This window comes from Strix uralensis, chromosome 10, assembly GCF_047716275.1.
Source record: "Strix uralensis isolate ZFMK-TIS-50842 chromosome 10, bStrUra1, whole genome shotgun sequence".
NCBI classification, from domain to species: Eukaryota; Metazoa; Chordata; class Aves; order Strigiformes; family Strigidae; genus Strix; species Strix uralensis.
The window spans coordinates 16,111,132-16,117,774 of record NC_133981.1 but is presented as its reverse complement, the minus strand read 5'-3'; positions in this window follow the sequence as shown (position 1 = coordinate 16,117,774).

The window sequence follows — 6,643 nt, the reverse complement described above, 5'->3', positions numbered from 1 at the left end:
ATTTTTCATGTTTATTATTAACTTAAATCTGAGCTTCTTAAGAATCTTTAGAATTTTTTCAACTTTAATTAAAAAGTAAAACAGTGAATATGCAAACAATCATATGCCTCAAACACTGTGTGCATGAGAACAAATCCAGTATCTAAAACTCTGTAAAAAGGAAGTCAGAAGTCGAACATGATACCATCATGTACAATGTACAAGAATATCTTATAGTAGTTTTAGAAGATTATTTTCAGTCAACACCGAGCTCTAAACTACACAGGAAAAAAAAAAAATAATAATTCCATTAGATCTAGATCTTTTTTGAGTTGCTTGTTTGAGGATGCTTGCTTTGATTTAAAGAGCTTTAAGATATTCTTTGCCTTTTCTTATGACAAGTAACATAAAAAAATAAAAGATTTCCCCATATAACAGTAGCCACTGGTGTCCTGTGTCAGGGTATTAACCTTTTTAACCCTGTCAGTTGTCTGGGGCCAGGATATATAGACTAGTTTTTTACTACTCTTCTGTATGTCACAACTTTATTACACATCACATTTTTACTCTTCTGAAGTGTCCGTAGTACTAAAAAAAATAGTCTTGTAAAGAGAATTCCATGTTACATGGCCAAAAAGGTATGTAGGACTGAATATCATATATTTTATCAAAGCAATGTCCTTCTTCATCCGGAGTGCACTATTGTTGCTCTGTAAAATCTTAACATCAAAGAAAGACTCGGGGTTCTGTTCCGTATTTTGCAAAGGTGCTCTCTGAGCATTTCTAGTTGAATTATTCAATAGTTTGCTGTATATCATTTTGCTGATGACAAGAAAGCTGTCTCATACCTTTAGTGGTGTCTGTACAAAGTTGGCTTGTCTTTCAAGGTAGTATAAAGCCATATATAGCTGGCTAGCAATAAATATTTCAACTGCTATTAAAGAAATTTTAATTCCTACATGTAATAGTGTTGTCCATTCTTTATACATACTATACTCAGAGAGCTTGTACACATCCTCCATTAAGAAAAATAATGAAAATTATATGAGCACCTACAAATCTTGTGATGGTAAAATGGCATCATATTACTAGGATAATCAAAGACACACTTTAATTCATAGAAAAACATTGCTTTATCACTTAATTATAAATCTTCAGAGATTTACACGTTATTTTCAGTAATCCAGATGGTGGTAGAAGAATGTTATCTTCCAGTAAACATAATTTTGTTAAATATATAACAGCTTTGGGCATTACATGGCAAGCTGCATCTAATTCTCTTTTCATTGCTGGGGTTATAGCTGATGCAATAGCTTGGCTTCTTGCTCCTTATTCTTATGTCATTTTTTCCCAGATTGTCACCCATAATTTAGTATTCATGTTTGTGTGCAAGGTTCACCTCCAAGCACTATTTTTTTTAACAACCGTGGTAGCAATGGTTAAAGTGACTTAGAGAGAGTGTCCTCAAACCGTAGTGGTATCTGCCTGCCAGGGGCAGCAGCATTACAGGAAAAGGAGTCCTCTGTCCTATTTTGATCCTGACCTTGCACGCCTCTGCCTGGTGCAGGCAGGTGGCCCCAGCCATCACCTTTGGCTGGAGAGAGCTGCCTTGTTGCCTGCACCTCTTGCCTGCACTTCCCTAGGATCCCCTTCACCTTTCTTGCACCTGTGCCACCACTCTCCTCCCTTGGAGCCAGAAATGCGTAAGGTTTGGATCCCTCTGTTGCAAAATGGGTTGGGTAAACCCAACCAGCCTGCAGGACACCAGGTGGGCTTCCACTTCTCAGGTCACAGCCCAACCCCCTATTACCTTGGACCATCCAAGTTCTTGCTTGTTTTCTTTTTCTCTTTCTTTTTTTTTTTTTTTCTTTTTTTTAGGGGTGTGTGTTTGTGTTCATTTGGCTTCTGTCTCAGCAGCCTCCTTTGATTTAACTCCTGGCAGCCAAGCAGGGTAACGTCACACAGATAACCCAAGGGAATGGTGACATTTATTCCCTGCAACTCTGCTATTCTCCACAGAAGGGTATTTCTTTGGGGTAACTTAAATATGATCCGAGGAGCATTCTAATGAGATTTCATCACAACTAGATGGAATTTGGTTCCCAAAATCACTCTCTTTCTCCTTAATAACTTTAGTCCTTTAAAAAACTGTGGGGAAGACCATGGCAACACTTCCCGTGAGGAGGTGTTGTGTGCTGCAGTGGGATTTCAGCTTCATTCTGATCCCTCTGTGCACCTCTGGCAGCCTTTGGTAGACAGATTTTTGGGAGATAGATGTTTTGGGGATGAATTCAATCAGTAGAGCAGTAAGAAATAAAGTGAGGGGAAGTTTTCCCATTTGGTGAGATGATGCAGCACTGTAATAATCTGGAAATAGATGGACTGAATAGACTTTTGCTTGACTGATTTATAAGTGAAGTAGACAAAATAAAGGAGAACATACTTTCAAGAATAATCCTACCTCAGACTTTTCATCTGAAACTAGTTTGAGTTGGTTACTATTCACATTTTCCATTTCTTAAGCTAATAAGTATTCAGAGTTTCCAGTTTTTGAAAAAATGCTTAGTATTCAAAATGCCCAATTTTTAACAAATGTTAACTCATTCTGACCTGAAATAAAAACACAGCATTTTTGAAATTTTACACAAAATCAAAATTCTGGGAAAAAGATGTTTCCCCGCATTTTTTATTCCAGAATTATGAAATGTGTTCCAATCTTTGGACATATTTATAATTCTGCAACATATTTGTTGTTATAAGACAGTTTTATTTCTGGTTTGTGATTTATCAATAATAGTAGTAATCTGATAATATAATAATCAGTATGGTCTGTTCATTTTAAATTAAGGAGAAGTGCTCGTGTGATTAAAAACGTCTTCTTTTCATTCACAGTGGGTATATTTTAACCACCCCTGACAGCACTTTACATCATCAGAAGAAACTCCATAGTGACTGGTGTGTCTTTATGGTCCAGAGCAGAGCAGTGCTGAGAGGTTAATGAGGGTCCTAAACTCAACAGAGCTGTGCTGGAAAAGTTAGAGAGTGGTAAGTGCAGCAGCAGATAATGGGTTTGCTCCACTTTATCATCTTTTGTGGATTCCTTAAAGGTAGTCCAAAGACTTCCGAAAAGACTAGTGGAATTCAGGTTTATATCTTTCTTTTCACTCTTGATCCTTGTGAAAAGTATTTCAGTCCATTCTAAGGAGCTAAGGAGGAGCAAGTTATTGCGATTACTTTGTGTCATGTTAGGCATCAGTAGTTTGTACACTGTGTACTTCTGCTGACTTGCCAGAAACTAAAAATTAAGAAGAGCATTGTACAGATCACTGCCTGGAAAATTGAGATTATAAATGAAATTCCAAAATATTATAAGGTAAAAAAAACTCAGTGAAAATTTGTTCATTTCAGAACATTTTTCTTGAAAAACCTCCATCCAAACTTCTGAGATTTTATCAAGCAAGTTTATGGTGAAGGAATATTTGACTAAAATGTCATAAACCGTATACATATGGAGAAGGACCAGGTATATCTGGTCTAAATGAATTGCAAATAGAGGTGTTATTTAACTGAAATTTCTGAGCTAAGGAGTACTCCTTATTCATTGATTTGATGGGAATGACAATCTTTTTTCTGTATCACAGAGCTTGTTTACTTGGAGAATATGCTTTAAACCTTCACATTACATTTCAGATGGAAAAGGTTAATTTTTTTGAAACACTGTGCATGCTATATAAATAAATCTTGTCCTATTTTAGTAAGATAATCCATTTTACCCATGCCAAAAGTGGAATGTCCCTGTTCTGCATTTGTAGCTGAAATATTGTTTTTTAAGTTTAAGACTCTACTTTCATTTTTTAACCAAGTGAGTTTTATGGTAAGAGTAATTAAAAATGCAACACATTTGTTCCAGTAGCCTCTTGAGATGCAATTCGTGAAGTGCATGCCCCTGCTCTGCCTGGCCTTGCCTTTCCCTCCCTTCCTTTCCCTATTGTCTTTTTCCAGCACAGCAAATATGATTGCTTTATACCAAATATCATACATGACTTTTTTTACAAGGGTTATCCCTTTCTGGCATATTTTTCTAGTTTGTAATATATCAGTCCATCTTCATTTTTTTCTTATTTCTGGCACAACCGAGTGTTTGGAACTTGTTTTTAGATTTTTTTCTATATGCAGTTAAATGCAATCAACTTCCAGTAGTAAAGTTTTGGTCACTTAGTTCAAAATGCTGAAACAACATATCCTGTTTTAAGGTTTTGGTTTTTCTTCAAGACGCTAATATGGTGTTCATTATGAAAGGACAAAGGGCACTCTGAATTGTAATAAGGACTTTCTGGTTTTAAATTCCATTACTTGCATTAAAACCACTTACTGCCACTAAGAAAAATGAGTATAACTTTGTGCAGTTTGTGGCAAATAGGCAGTCTTTTGATATCTTATAGCAGAATGTTTCAGTTAATAGGCCTGCACTTGAAAGTACCCTTTCACACCAATGGTTGCAAGTGCATTCTGTGTTTTTGTTTAAGTCTGACATCCATGAAAAGACAACCAAGATCTGTTTCTTATTGTGCATTAAAGAGGATTCTTTGGAAATTGCTGAATAACTTAGCAATATGCTCTGTATCATTTTTACTGATGACAAGAGAGATGTCATCTCTGGTGCATCTGTCTGAAGTATCCTCTTGGATAACTTCTGTATATAGCAATCTGCTTCATTTCTTCAAATAGGAAGCAGTTTCAAAAGCCCTATTAATTGGCAAATACCAAAATATTTCACTCATTTGCAAGAAACAAAAATGGAGCATGCTGACTCTTGGGAATCAGTTCCCAATAATAACAAGTATTTCATTAAAAAGAAAAAAAAAAAAAAAGGAAAAACCCCACAACACTCTTGCACTTGATTCAAGAGCAGGACTATTTTTTTTCAACACAAATATGTTGTATCATTTCAAGCATTCAGGTCTTTGCCTTGGCATGTTTAATGATCACAGCTGTACCAAACTGGTTTATCTTTCAGTAAAGGTCAGGCCTGAAGACTGACTTTTATTATATTTTAGTGTTTAGATTCATTTTATTCTGTTTCTCGCTTTTGTACATGGAACAAAAAAGGAGTTCTTTCCAAATAAAACCCTTTCAAATCAAGATGTAGGCTACGTCTCCTGGTGGTGAGGCCACCATCTCACCAGGCTTCATCTGCAGGACGGATCAAACCTGACTGTGCAGTCCTTCCCCCTGCGCTGTGCGGGACTGATGCAGATGGGTGTTGAGTGCAGAAAGCACACGCATGTCCTGAAAGGCAGCTGATGTTTTAGCCACTGCTCTCTTGCAGAGAAAACTGCAAATCTGCCATGAAAATACGGTGTAACAGGCGCTTGACACACAGCCTAAAATAAGGAATGCTCCAGCTGCCTGCTGGTACATTTAGCATAGAGGATTAAGTAAAAACAAGGGGAGTTACTGCAAAATGAAGCTGAATAGTTTTACAACACAAATTTCCTGGAAATATTCCCCTCCTTTAAAAACGGAACAGCAGCAGAGCAGGGCAGAAGGGAAGGAAGACGCAATGGGAGGGAGTACAAACAGGGTGCACCTCCAAGTGCTGGCTGGTACGGCTGGATCTCATCCCAAACATGGGGTGAGACTGGCTCAGTGGCTAACATGGGTTTTCAAAAGGGACAGCTCAGTGGTGAGCATTGGTAAAAAGAAATCTGCCATCCCTGAGGAAATGTCCTCTGACAAAAATGAAGTAATTTTCAACATATTTTACTCAACGGTGCTAGCCAATGATGCTCAGTTAACATATTTGTGTTGGTTTTAGCCTGTAAATAATTGGACTGCCCATTACACGGTATCTCAGTGGAGACCCTTTTGAATGGAAAAGGCTCAGGTTTAGTGTATCCCTGTTATATCTGCGGGGGGGGGGGTGTGGTGTGTGTGTGCTGAAAGCTACACTAGTCTTAAATGAGCCTTTCTTCACTGTAGTTGTGGCATGGACTCCTGCCACAAAAATTCATCCCTGGGAAAGCTGCTCAGGATTTATCACATTACTGTGACTGGAGTTTGGTAATTATGATACTTAGATTGAGTATTTTTTAAAGTCCTGAGAGTTTTGATTTAGCATATTTTGTCAGGTTGTTATAGATACAGTGAGTCAGCATCAGTATTCAAATCTGGATCAAAACCTTCACATAATTTGGACTTCTCATACCCAGGGATTTTGTGATCCCATCACTGCTGCCCACTGCAGGTGGCCAAGAAATTGATAGCCTCTAATTGTAAAATCTTCTTGAAAAGAGCAAACATTGTTTGGTGAGATGTGAAGAACCTTGCTCTTATTGCTAGATTCACACCCTTCTTTCTCCCAAAATAAAATAAAATATAAAAGCTAGAAAAATGTTACTATTTAAAACTATAAAGACTGTCTCTTTTCATTTTTCTTTACGTGCATATACTTCATTATCTTTTTTTAACAATGTCAGTTCCGGCCATCTCTCTGTCACCCTGACTTACACTATGATTTTAAGATGTCAACAGAAACATTTCTTTTAGTGACTGCCAGTCATTAATTGCTTCTCTTGTATGTCTCCATAAACATTATATGTAGATATATTGGTATATAATATTCACATGTTTTATGTTTGTATAAACATACTGCTAATACTGT